The sequence below is a fragment of the Cryptomeria japonica genome, chromosome 9 (genome assembly GCF_030272615.1).
Source record: "Cryptomeria japonica chromosome 9, Sugi_1.0, whole genome shotgun sequence".
Taxonomy (NCBI): domain Eukaryota; kingdom Viridiplantae; phylum Streptophyta; class Pinopsida; order Cupressales; family Cupressaceae; genus Cryptomeria; species Cryptomeria japonica.
Window position 1 is genome coordinate 534185074 of NC_081413.1, and position 15248 is coordinate 534200321.

The window sequence follows — 15248 nt, forward strand, 5'->3', positions numbered from 1 at the left end:
GTTTCAGAAGCTGAGGTAGATACATTATCTACTAAATTAGAGAGGTTGAAATTTCACTAGAAGGGCTATTTGAACGGACCAAGGATACCACTGATGCTAGGAAGGGTATAGATCTGAGAGTATGCTCCCACAAAATGAGCAGATAGTCCCTATGACAAATTTACTGTCCATGAAAGAGAAAAAACAATAAAACCCAGCTCTGGGTAAGTTAAAAAGAAAAATAATGAATTAGAAAACTGTCACCGATCCTAAAGCTGACATAGTTTGGTGGAGAGAAAGACCTGTATTCATCAGTCTTTTATTTAAATTGGATATATTACTTGAAAGTGAATGGTACCAATGAGGGTAAAATCAAACATGAATTCTTTCTCAGAACATTGCAAGACTGTGCAATAAAGTACTACAATATGCTGAAATCTAATGAGGAACATACAGGGATAAAAATATATAATGAAGAATAACAATATGTGGCACATGCTTCCCTAAATACTGGATGAGTTAACAAAAACAAGTCAAGGACAATAATATAAAAGACTAACAAAAGGATGCTAAATGTGGTAAAAAAGATGGAAAATCGCTTAGGAAATACTTAAAATGACAGTCACTTGTAAGTGGGCTGTAAAAGATGTTTGAAGAGAGTCTAAGGTCTACTGACATCGAAATACCATGATACATACCAAATGATGTTTGATGTGGAACGACAATAGTACTTACAAAAACAAAATGTTGAAGAAGAAGAAGCTGAGTCGAAGAAGGAAGGAATTGTTGAAATTACCAGTAAAGACAACAAAAAGGCTAAAACAGAAAACACTCACACATGTCCGAATTGAAGAAAGGGGCATGGAGAAGACAAATGCCTGGTCAAATATTGTGTTATTTTTGTTGAATTTAAAGCAATCAGATGTTAATTTAATCAATTTGATTATAATCAGACTGTGTATAAGCAGTAACAGTAATAAAACACAAGACACAAGAACAGTAATAGCAATAAAACACTAGACAGCGATATCCTGGGAAAACCTCCCTCCTGGAAGTGAAACGCCCAGCCTTTAAATGTGATATGTATTATCTCAAATATGGATAGTTTACAAGACTTATCTCAGATTGCAGTTCAAGAAATCAGTGATGGATGCAGCCCTTCATTAACAGCAGATGATAAGGCAAAGCAGCAGAAGTCTGGATCTGATTTGCACAAGATACCTTGAGATGAACTTTTACAACTTGGCTATATTCAACCTTGCATAATTGCCTTGCACGAGTTTGCATTAGAGAGAATCGCTGCTAGGAGAGCAGATAGGAACATGTGAAAAATGTGTTGTGTCTTCAAATGACTTCATCTTGGAGTATTATATATCAACCTTAGGCGCTAATTACTCTCAGGTCGGCTTGCATGAATAATAATATATTATTATTGTAAATTCCCACATTGGACATTTGGGTCCAGCCCAATAGTTGTTTAATTGCTCTTGCACGTTACATTTTTGGCCCAGCCCAATGACACATTGTATTGCTTTATCATGCTACATTTGGGTCTAGCCTAATAACTTATTAAGATGACTTTCACGTTACATTTTGTGCTCAGCCCTATTAGACATGTAATCGCTTAACCTTATTACAATATGATTAATATTTTAATTGCCACTAGGCATCATTAAAATATAATCTGAACTTAGCTATCCATTTTCAACAATTTTTAATGTTAAAACATGCAACATAATGAGAAACTTAGATGGGCTACATTTGGTTTGTCTTTGAACTTTCCCTTGAGAAAATCATTGGCTTTCTACAGTTCTAGACTGTGCAACGTGTTTTCTGCAATAGTAACATTCAATCTCCCCTTTGTTTTTCCTGATCTTCTATGATTGCTTCTTGAGTATAGTGCTCTCTTATGTTGAGGATCACTTTCTATATCTCCTACAATTGTTCTCCTTTCTTCAGCTAAGAGAGCCAAAATCATATCTTCTATAGTTTGAGATGGTATTTGATTGAGAGTAAGATATGGCATTGCTGTATTTAGAAGGCCAAATGTTTAACAAAAATGGCTTTGTTGTAGTTGTCATTTACTGTAGCATTGAGTTCTGCTAACTGTCTAATGAGAGTTCTCAGATTGCTTATGTGAGTAGACATGGTGACTCTGTCATCTATCTTGAATTTGAGTAGCTGAAGCTTTAGAGAAAACTTTGCATTAACTGCTATTGCTCCGATCACTTCATTCAAATTATCCTAGATTTACTCAGATGTTTTCAGATCTACAGGATTTGACTTAGAATCTGAGAGAGAAAGACAACTAATGGCTTTGGCTTTATCATCTCTACTTTTCTCTTCTAATCTTGTAACTTATTTGCATTTGTAGGGGTTTTTTCATTCTCATTTACTATTCCCCACAAGTTCTTGTTGATTAATTGCATTTGGAGTTCTTTTTCCAGGTATGGAAGCTGATGCTAGAATATTTTTCAAATGGAATTTCCATTCCCCAAAAAAATATCCTAGAAAATAACCCCTTACCCAAAAATAACAATTTCTTGAAATTTTCATAAGCTAAAAAAAAGAGAGAGAAATTTCTTTTTTAATTTTTCTTGGATTATGATCCACATGCCTAAAACAAAATTTGAATGCAGATAAATATTTGGGTCTCATGGCTAGGATTTTGAAACAACGAAGTATCATGATAGTTCTCCCAGATGTCCTCTGCAAATCATGATTTTTGTTTCCTCTGAAAACTGATGGTTTCTTTCATCTTTTTGTGATGTGGCTTTTTTTGGCCTTTTGTGTGCATTTTGCCTTCGAGCATTTGCAGTCTGGCTGCTGTTTTGAAAAATGGCCATGATTCTTGAGGTTTCAATGCCTGTGATGTGTCTAGAAAAAATTGCCCTCACATTTGTTGTTGCTTTCTTTGTTTGTGACCCCTATGAAAAACTCTTGATTATAATACTTGTGACCTAGAATTTCAGTTATTGGATTTTACTCACCTTGTTGTAGAACCTATGAAAAAACCTGCAACTAGTTTCTTTAATCTTGCCAGCCGCGACTTTGTAGATCTCTTGTGATTTCATGATTTTCTTAGTGCAACACAACTAGGATGAAACCTCTCATTGATAACGTATTAAGAAAAAGAGGTTATAAGGCAATGTATATTATTATAAAACATTGGGGTGTTTATTACAAAGAGGTTCATCTCCTCATATAGAGTTCGAGAGGTGTAACCGATAATAAATAAATGGCACTTTTCTAAGATTCTAAAAACTCATAATAGGAAACATAATTAAATGCCACAAACTCACTATGGAGATTTTATTGCAAAAGGTAAACCTCATATGCTAACATCCATAAGCCTATTTTTTTCCTTGTAATAGTGAGAGTAGACAACATCCTCAAAACAAATGGTAGCACTTCTATTATATCCTTAGGGTTTCAATCCTCAATTTACCCTTCTTGCAACGATTGATTGTAATGAGAGAATCTCCTTCAACCTCCAGTTTGCTGCAATTAATGTATTTTGCCATCTTGATGCTTTCTAGAAGTACCATCACTTCAGCTTCATTGCTGGATTTGTAAAATGGAACCTCCTTTTACAAAACAACCCTTATTTGATAACACCACACTTGCTCTTGTTGGACCTGGATATTCTCTTGCAGTACCATCAAGTTTCAACTTTTGGTATCTTGAGTGAGAGAAATACCATACACTTTTCTCACGAATATTAATTTTATCCACTACCCCATCAATAAGGATCTTTGGAAGGGCAAAATGTCAAGACCATAGAATCTTCTTATCTAATAAATAAAGATGATTTGATTTTGGCCACTTGGGCATTGACATTTGTTACAACAGAGACATTAATTTTTGTCCAACATCTCCTATATTATGCTATCACTTTTAAAATTTTTGTGGTTTCTTTCCAACCATGGACTTCACATGGTGCAACAACATATGGTTTCCCTCTAAAAACTTAAGTTTGCAAACCTTTTGGCCAGCTACTGAGGTGGTTCCTAATAGAAGCAGGAAAGACCCAGAGGATACCCATTGGAACTGTCTACAATTATTATCTCTACCTTTCCATAATAAGGTTCTACATATTCTGTTCATCTTCTCTAAAATTGACTTGGGCCTGATCATTACTGAAAACATATAAGTTGGAGTAGCACAATGAACAGACAATCAAAGTAATTCTACCTCCCAAGGTCGACCATTTACTTTTCCAAGCTGCAAGTTTTTAACCTATTTTAGCTAAAAGATCTTGCCATATAAGAGCTCTTGAAATCACATTGAACAGATGAATACTGACATGAGAACATGGTAAAGATGCTGCAGAGAAGCCCAAAATAGCTCAAACATGCACCTAAAGATGAGGACTAACATTCAATAGGAAAACTTTCCATTTCTTTGTATTGAATGGCGGGCCCAACACTAGTTCATACTCATGCAATAACTTATTAACTATGTTACCCCGAGTTTCAGAGATAGGGACGGCAGGGGACGGGGGCACGCGTTTCTGGGACAGCGATTTTTTTTGCCAATTTTGGGGACGGCTAGGGGACAGCAAAGGGAATGACTATATAAAAATAGGGAAAACTAAAATATTCAAGGAAATTTAAAATATTTATATGAAAACATGGATAACACATGCAGATATACATTATAGAACCTTAACATATAAGAACTAGCAGAATTCTTATGCCAAATTTTTGTTAAATTGTGAGTCAAAGTCAAATTGCTTATAGAATTTGTTGTCAAAATTCACTGACAATATGCAGAATTTATGGGGACGTCTCCTAGAAGCCTCCCGTCCCTGAGACGTCCCCGGGATGCGGACGCCTGAAAAAAAACCCGGTAGCTTATTAAACCTCTTAACCCCTACAACCTCAGCTACTCCGAAAAGAAGGTTATCATCAACAAATTAAAAATGATAAATAGCCTCCACATTTATGTCACAACTGGTACTGTTAACAAATTGGTTGATCTTTGGTGATTGAATTTTTTGCCAAAGACTTCTGCCATAAGGATAAAAAGATGAGGCAGGGGATCCCTTTTTTTGATGCTCCTAGATTTTAGGGAAAAGTCAGCAGGAGAGTCATTTACCAGCACAAGGATTTAATCTATCCATGAGAGGAGAAACTGAAAGTAAGAAGAAATTGAGCTAGAAATTTCCAACATACCCTTTCATATGCCATGGCAAAATCAAGTTTGATAGCAATATCCTTTTGATTATGAGACTTCAAAATATTGAGAGTCTCATGGGCAGTAAATATTTCATCTAAAGTTTGCCTCCCATAAATGAATCTGTTTTGTTCCTCAGAGGTGATATCCTAGAAATGATTTTCTGAATGGTATTGCATAAAGCAATGGGCCTCAAGTCCACAAAAGAAGAAGGGGTGGGACTTTTTAAGGAATGAAAGCCAATAAGGTACATTTGAAATCTTTTATATTTTAAATTTACTTTATATCCTGGAATCTTTACCATCTAGAATCTCCTTCTCAGTAAGGTCTTAGAAGTGGTGAAAGAAGCATGCTTGAAAACCATCCAGATTTGAAGCTGTTTTTTATAACCAAACACCACATATCACACTTCCTTCATGGGGAGAGGTTCAAGCAAAACAAGTTCTTATCCTCTGCTAGTGATGGAGGAATAACCTTGAAAAAAGCATTGCCATCTCTTTGAACCACACCACCATCTTTCAAAAGCAGCTTGCTGAAAAAAAAAGAATTGCCTCCTCCCTTAAAAGCGAAGGATCTGAAATCTCAACACCCTCAGAATTGGTAAAGAAACAAAATGAATGCTCTTTTAGCCACTGTAATCTAGTGAGATTTTTTTGTATTTTTGACACCTTTATTCATTTGACTCTTTATTTTTGCTTCCAAAACACCTCTTATTTGGCATAATATGTTTCCAACATGCTAAATTTCTGTCTTTCCAAATCCAAAAGCTCATCAGTTGAAAGTTGCTCCTGTTTATTAGTAAAACTCAGTTCCAATATTAGATTAGCTTTTTCAATAAAGATGTTTCCAAACACCTTGTTCCATTTTCTTTTATTGGACTTGAGGTACTTTAATTTCTGAGAGACGATATGCATATGTGTACCTTGAAAACTGTTGCATTCCTGCCACCAAGCAACCACAGAGTCATGAAAAGAGGAATGGAGAAGCCACAGAGGCTCAAATTTGAAGGGGCAATCTAGAGGAGGTAGATCTTTCTTAATCTCAAGAACAATAGGAAAATTATCAAAGCCCTAGATATGAACAATTGTAGAATCTATAGACCATTGACCGAGCAACCAATCTGTTGACACTAAAAATCTATCAGAAATCTATCCAATCTAGAGGCAATATTGTGGAAAAGCTTCTGATGATTGTTCTAAGTGAAGATAACTCATTTGGGGATGACATTAAAAAGGTTAAAATCTGCAATAAAACTTTTCACATCACTTTCATATTTGGATTGTTTGGAGGGGCCCCTGCGCTTGTCTTGAAGTCCAGTTATCACATTGAAATCTCCTCCAAAAAAGAAAACCTTCCTGGACAGAGAAGATAGCACAACAGAGAGCTCATCCAACACTTCTTTCTTTCTAATAACACTATTCAACTGTCAACATTAATACAAATACTTGCAATTTCTTCCAGTTACCACATTGAAAACTCCTCCAAAAAAGAAAACCTTCCTGGACAGAGAAGATAGCACAATAGAGAGCTCATCCAAAACATTTTTCTTTCTAATAACACTTTTCAACTGTTAACATTAATACAAAAACTTTCAATTTTCTGCAGTGAGGATTTGAAGGCACAAGCCTGCCAACAATATGAAAATACAAGAGCAGAAACAAATATAAGTTTAGGATTCCATAGAAGTATAGAACCATTAGACCTCCATAAGCCCCTGAAGTATCCATTGCAAGCCCTTGACAAGATTTCTAGGAACAAGATAATAAGAGAGTCAGAAGTCTGCTTTAGACATTTTGGTTTCCTGAATGAAACTAAATTTGGGAAGAGTAGAGCTAGTTAATGCTTGATTGCTTACCTTTTACCAGGGGCGTTTAAACCCCATGATGAGACCTTTTTTTCCACCTATAGGGCACTTGCTCCTTATTCTAGTTTGCAGCCCTTGAATTGTCATCTACAAACCCTCCTCATTGTTCAACTTGGCTTTTCTTTAAAGCTTCTCCACCTTCAATTTCCCACCCTTATTTTTCGATTCTGTTTAACTCACTTAAGTTGACTTAAAATCCACTAGAGCTACACTTTTTGATGAGCTTGTGGTAGGGGTAGCCAAAGTTGGGTGCTGCAGAATTTCTTCTAAATGCATGATACTCAATACAACCTCATGGTCCAGATCTCTTTCCTCTTCCCATTCTAAAGCACAGAAGTCTTATGATTCAAAGGGAAGCTTTGGAACAATCTTGCCACCATCTTTCGTATCCTAAGGCAAAAACTTATCCGTCTTTCCTTGCTCAATGAAAACAGTAGCCTACTCGGTAGGTTGATGTTTTTAGATTATTCATCTTCTTCATCACAAGTGTAAACTTTTGAAACTGCAATTTTACCATGTTCTTCCCCCTGAACCTTGAAAGCCAGTCAAGATGGGAAAATTTGTCCTTAGAAAAACAATTAAATGATTTCAGTGGAGGAAGAATTCTTTTCTAACCACAGAAACCTCTCTGATACTCTAAAATTTCAACTTCAAAGCTTCCTTTAGAGCACACTTGGAAGAAGGCCTTGAAGACTTCAGTAGAATTGAGAAGGGATGCTTTCATAATTTACTTTTTGAAGATAGCTTCCCAATGAAGACAAAAGTTATTTTCCACTTGGGAAGTGGAAGATCAATATCAATATCAAAGATGGCATAAGAAGGATCTAAAGCCTGCTGGGCCACTTAGGCAAATTTCATTGAGTGAAAACTTTAAAGGGAGATTGTATGACCTTACCAATAAATTGTCATGCCTTGATCTAATATCAAATGAACAGAAGATCGTAATATGAAATTGTCATACGCAAGTAAGACTTCACAATTTCATTGATTGTAGACCATGCTACAATTGCTTGTAGTCAGAAGTCAAGATATTGTAGGAGGGAGATGATGAGGCTTGTTATGTAATAAATAGTACTTGATCGACCTTCCACCATTTAGCAACAGTGATATCCTCTTGGATGGGATGGAGGATTAGTTAGGATAAACAATAAAGAATTAGAGGAGCGGGTTAAGCATGGAGAGACTTGTGGTTGGCAGGAAGGGACACTTCCTACTTCAACAGTCACAACTTTAAAGGAAGGTCATAACCCTCCACCCCTGGTGGAGGAATATAAGAAGACGACACCCAACATTCAAGGGAGGCATTGAAGACGAGCAGATTAGATACAGATCACCAGATTTCAGGCATGCAAAAGCTAAAATCATCTGTTATTCGGTATGAAGTACTGGGGCAGCATAATGAATCTTATTTATAATTACTCTTATGAACAATATGTATGCAATATAGGAAGATGAAATTACTATATGATCTCTTATATTATATACATGGGCAATATATATAAATCTTTATATGTTTGTTGAAGTGATGAAATTAGCCATGGGAAGGATAATAAGGGAATACAATGAGGGGAAACAATTATGAGGTCCTCTCCTAAGTACGCCACCTCATGGTAGTGACTGATAGTCCCATGACGCCAAGGGGGCACAAGGAGTTGTTGCCCTTGTGCTTAGGAGGAAAGGACTTTTGGGACACCCTATTGTAGTTCCCCAAACCCCTACCATGGCTAACCCTTCGATTTAGAAATCCCAATCATAGGGAGAAAAATAAGGGGAACGACTATATGAATCTTCACTAGGTACACCCCCTCATATGGATGGCAAGGGCCACATGAGGCCAAGGGAGATGGTATATCCGCTCTTGGGCCTAGGGTAGAGGATCATTCATGCACCTTGATATGCCTCCTTATCCTAACTCTCTTATGGTTGAATTTTGTTAATGAATTAGATATATCATATGACTAAAATAATGTTCCTAACCTAGTAGGAAAGATCTATTTTATGGATTACGCTTTCAATAAGCTTGGAATTGTGATTTTAGGGCAAAAACTAGGGCAAAACTAGAAGGGGACATTACAAATGGTATCGGAGCCATTATCTTGCTAGCTTGCACGGTAATGATAAATTGATTATGCATTCTAATCAATTAGAGGGGATATATTAACTCACTTCACAAAAAATATAAAAAAATAATGACGACTCAATGACAATGGCAAGACAATATGAGAGATAGTTGAACATACGTGCATTTGTGTGTATACTTCGTGTCTGCATATTATCATGTGTATGGTTTGTGTTTTCATGTGTATGGTTCGTGTTTGATTTGTACCTACTGAGTTTTCAGTATGTCTACTCTATGATTATCTATAATTATTGTAAACATATTCCTATCATCATGAGATTTCTAGTTTTGGTTAATCTAGAATATGAGAATAGTGAGAATGAACCAAAGGGATATGAACTTGTTTAGATCATTGCATTTAAGGTCATAGATGTGTGTCATGTTTCTAATCATCATCTTAAAATATGGAAAGACTTACCAAGATATCCAATGTGCAAACATTTTGCCAACCTAATTAGATTTTGCAAATACAATTGGATGGCCTTGATCCTTTTCTTTGGAAGATGAGAGAAAACTTGTCTTAAATTAAACCTTGCTAGTTTCCAAGTATTTGTTATATCTCAAATTCAAACTGAAGGAGGAACATATAGGTCTTAATTCAAATCTACAACTTTGATAATATGTGAATAGCACAACAAATGGGTGGATTACGAGTTAGACCCCATGATCATTCAACTATTGCTTGAGGACAAGTGATTTTGGGAAGGACGGCCTGTCATGCCCCTATCTAATATCAAATGAACAACAGATCGTGATATGAAATTGTCTCACAAGTAATACTTCACAATTTCATTGATCGTAGAACATGCTACAATCGCTTGTAATGAACGGTCGGGATATTGTAGGAGGGGATGATGAGACTTTCTATCTAATAAACAACTCTTGATTGACCTTTCCCTATTTAGTGACAACGATCTCCTCTAGGATGGGATGGGGGATTAAAGTTTGGAAAAACTATAAAGAATTATTGGAGTGGGTTAAGCATGAAGAGACATGTGGTTGGTAGGAATGGACACTTCCCACTTTAACGGTCACAACTTTAAAGGAAGGTCATAACCCTCCACCCCTGATGGAGGAATATAAGAAGACAATACCCAACATTCAAGGGAGGCATCAAAGAGGAGAAGATTTTAGATACAAATCACTAGATTTTAGGCATACAAAAGCCAATATTATATATGCAATTTGGTATGAAGTACTAAGGCAGCATAATGAAGCTTATTTATAATTATTCTCTTATGAATGATGTGCATGCAATATAGGAAGATGAAATTACTATATGATCTCATATATATATATATATATATATATGGGCAATAATATACAAATCTTTATATGTTTGTTGAAGTGCTGAAATCACCCATGGGAGTGATAATAAGGGAATACAAGAATGAGAAATTGTTATGAGGTACTGATAGTCCCATGAGGGCAAGGGGGCACAAGGAGTTGTTGCCCTTCGGCTTAGGAGGAAAGGTCTTTTGGGACACCCCATTGTAGTTCCCCAAACCCCTACCATGGCTAACCCTTGGATTTAGGAATCCCAATCATAGGGAGAAGGATAAAGGTAGTGAGATAAGAGGAATGACTATAAGACTCCTCATTAGGTATCTAGGTACACACCCCCATATGGATGGCAAGGGCCACAAGAGGTCAAGAGTGATGGTATATCCACTCTTGGGCCTAAGGTACAAGATCGTTCAAGCACCCTAATATGTCTCCTTATTCTAACTCTCATATGGTTGAATTTCATTAGTGAATTAGATAGACTAAAATAATGTTCCTAGCCCTAGTAGGAAAGATCTATTTTATGGATTACGCTTTCAATGAGCTTGGAATTGTGATTTTAGGGCAAAAACTAGGGGAAAACTAAAAGGGGGCATTACAAATGGTATCAAAGCCCTGAAATTGCCAGCTTGCAGGGTAATGATAAATCAATTATGCATTCTAATCAATTAGAGGGGATATGTGCATAATCAATTAGAGGGGATATATTAACTTAGTCCAAAAAATAAAAATAAAATATGACGATTAAATGACAATGGCAAGACAATATGAGAGATTGTTGAACATATGCGTATACTTTGTGTCTGGATATAATCATGTGTATGCTTCGTATTTTCATGTGTATTGTAATGTTCCTACTAGTTTGGTTACTCAAATCCTGAAAGGTAAGTCAGCTATTTAATTAAATGGTAATGATATTCAGTTGTTCTTACATTAAATTAGGAAAAAGAAAGGAACATTCATTAAAACTTTTAAACAGGCTGTACTAGAGGGGGCCAGGAAACCCGTGATAGTTACTTTCCATTCCCTAAACATGCCTTCCTTACGGACAGGCCATCCTAGAGTTGGACAAGGAAACTCAGGGCTACTCCCCTCCTCTAACCGTGCCTTCTCCTTATATTTTTATCATCATAGAGGAATATTAAGGCAGACATAGCGGGGCCTTTGGCATGGCGAATCAAAGTCCCAGGTTTTTCCCCTTGGTCATGCTTAGATACCCACTTACCCTCTTACCTACTCTCCTTTTTCCAATATGCTATGATGGACTGGTTTAATATTAGTTCGGTTTGATTATATTCGTTTATCCTTTGAATATTAATCATTGCTTCCTAATTAGGTGTAACAGTGAATAGATTCATGAGAGGGTGGACCCTTCTGACTGTATACATTCTAACTATGAACTGCTTAAGAAGTTATGCAATATCCTTTTTGCTATGTTAACTGTAATCCTATTGCATATTGATTGATCCTTAATAATTATGAAATATATATTCGGTATTACCTAATTTATAATATACCTGGCCTGTGTGTTCTGTTGCCGCTTTGATAGACATTTCTCCAGTAATCTCTACCGTGCTCCAGAATGAATACACATTGGTTGAATTGGGTTGGAGGACAGTTATTCAACCCAATATATACGTTCCTATCAGTCTGGCGTATGTGTGTTGTTTGCTGGGAAATGGCCCGAACTGTATTCCCGTGAATTTCCGCTGATCTCTCTCTTATCTCCTATGATGCCTTCCTTCTTTGCTCCCGTCCTCCTCCTTTCCCCCTCTCCTTCCAGCAGGGACGCCCACATATAGTCTGCTTTAGGAAGGGTCGCACTCCTCTGCTGGTGCGATGTGATCAGTGCGGATGCGCTCCATGCCGCTTCACGCACTTGCAGGGAAGGGTCACGACAATCTCTTTTATTATTTCAAATGCTAAATTTATCTTTATTGAATGTTAGACTATTATGAATGGTTAATTATTAATTGTCAACTTATGATATGAGTTTCATTAAATTAATTAATTTTTTAGATGTTTATTCATTATCCTTAATAATTTGAATATTATTCACTTTTACTATTTATTAAATATTAAACATTTGTTTTAATAGTTATTTATTAAATATTATTTGAATACTATTGTTTAAGTCAGTTATTATTATTAAATATTATTTATTTAAATATAATCTTCATATTATTATTTTGATTAATTCATTATTATTCATTTATTATTTCCAATAATTTATTATTATTTTATTCTAATATTATATTGTACACGTTATACTTCCAATGTGAAAGCACTATTTGAGGAGTTTATATATAATACAATACACCTGTACATGACCTAATTATGGCTCATGACATGTATTCTCCATGTTTGATTCATACGTAATGAGTTTTCGATATGTCTACTCTATGAGTATCTATGATTACCGTAAACATATTCCTATCATCATGAGTTTTCTAATTCTAGTTATTCTAGAATATGAGAATAGCTTGAGCAAACCAAAAGGATATGAACTTGTTTAGAACATTGCATTTAAGGTCTTAGATGCGTGTCATATTTCTAATTATCATCTTAAAATATGGAAAGACTTACCAAGATATCCAATGTGCAAACATATCGCCAACCTAATCAATGTTTGCAAATACAATTGGATGGCCTTGATCCTTTTCTGTGGAAGATGAGAGAAAACTTGTCTTATATTAAATATTGCTAGTTCCCAACTATTGGTTATAACTCACATTCAAATTGAAGGAGGAAACATATAGGTCTTAATTCAAATTTACAACTTATGATAATATCTGAGTAGCACAACAAAGGGTGGATTACAAGTTAGATGCCGTGACCATTCAACTATTGCTTGAGGACAAGCAATTTTGGGAAGGGCAGACTGTCATGGCCTTATCTATATCAAATGAACAATAGATCGTAATATGAAATTTTCTTATGCAAGTAAGACTTCACAATTTCATTGATCGTAGAACATGCTACAATCACTTGTATTTAGCAGTTGGGATATTGCAAGAGGGTGATGATGAGACTTGCTATGTAATGAACACCACTTGATCGACCTTTCCCCTCTTAGTGGCAACGATCTCCTCTAAGACGAGATGGAGGATTAGTTAGGATAAACTATAAAGAATTAGAGGAGTGGGTTAAGCATGAAGAGATATGCGGTTGGCAAGAAGGGACACTTCCCACTTCAAAGGTCACAACTTTAAAGATAGGTAATAACCCTCCACCCCCGATGGAGGAATATAAGAAGACAACACCCAGCATTCAAGGGAGGCTTCAAAGTGGAGCAGATTAGATACAGATCATCAGATTTCAGGGATACAAAAGCTAATATTATATTTGTATTTCGGTATGAAGTACTAAGGTGATATATATATATATATATATTGCTGAAATCACCCATAGGAAGGATAATAAGGGAGTACAAGGAGGGGAAATGGTTATGAAGTCCTCTCCTAAGTACGCCACCTCATGGTGTTGACTGATAGACCCATGAGGCCAAGGGGGCACAAGGAGTTGCCGCTCTTGGGCATAGGAGGGAAGGACTTTCAAAACACCCTATTGTAGTTCCCCAAACCCCTAACATGGCTGACCCTTGGATCTAGGAATCACAGTCATAGGGAGAAGGATAAAGGTAGTGAGATAAGGGGAACGTGTATAGGAGTCCTCACTATGTATACCCCTTCATATGGATGGAAAGGGCCACATGAGGCCAAGAGGGACGGTATATCCATTCTTCGGCCTAGGGTAGAGGATCATTCATGCACACTAATATACCTCCTTATTGTGACTCTCCTATGGTTGAATTCCATTAGTGAATTAGATATATCATATGACTAAAATAATGTTCATAACCCTAGTAGGAAAGATCTTAGGGATTACGCTTTCAATGAGCTTGGAATTGTGATTTTAGGGAAAAGCTAGGGAAAATCAGAATGGGACATTACATTAACCCAACCATCATCGAGTGAAAACCCTGGAAGAGAGATACTTCCAAGCTGACATATTTACCAGGCTATCTTGAACTTTACAGTGATCCAAAAGGAGAACATCTCTTGATAAATTTTTAAACAAATAAACCCTTTGATAAGAATATTAACTTTACTTCTGTATACAGTAGATTTGCCACCAAGAGTACCTCTGCATTTTCCTACTGCTGTCACCCCTTTTAGATGCTCTTGAAAAAATTATGCTTTTGTTTCTGTAATGTCCCCATTTTTGGAGAAGAATTGATTAATTAATTTAATTAGTAAAGTTGTCCAAATAATTATTATTTTTCATGGATAACTTAATTAGTTATTTTAATTAATAATATCAAGTTAATTATTTATAAAGTTATCAAATAATTAAAAAAAAAAAGATGACTTTATATTTAATTAATTTAATAAAGTGACTAATTAAAAAAATATATCATAAAGTCACTTCTGGATGTTGGGGTGAAAAAGTATTAAAGGAGATCAAGTTGAGCTTCAAGGCAGCCAGGAGCTGATAATTGAATTGATTGGGTTTGTAGAACCAGGATGTTTCTGCATAATAGTGTCTTTGGGAACGAATACTCCCATAGATAGCAAAATTGAGGTAGTGAAAGACCTTCCGAGGGGTTGCAGCTAAGAGTGGGAGACAAATCAGTCTTCCATATAGAGCTTATCGAGTTACTACATGATCATGGTGATTGGGGTTCATGAAGTTTTCGGACTTATCGTAGTGGAGCCCAAAACCCATCATTTTCTACTGGAAGAGGAAGCCGATTTAATTGGAGATCTTTTTGGGAGTCTTGTTTGGATGTATGCTGATCATATTTTAGACCTGAGACCAAAT

General features: G+C 36.0%; 1 protein-coding gene across 2 annotated transcripts in view; it reads left to right on the forward strand.

Annotated features, from left to right (window-relative positions):
- The window catches only part of LOC131077079 (protease Do-like 2, chloroplastic), a 206490-nt gene that overhangs the window by 18684 nt on the left and 172558 nt on the right, over positions 1–15248 (forward strand). The window lies entirely within an intron of this gene.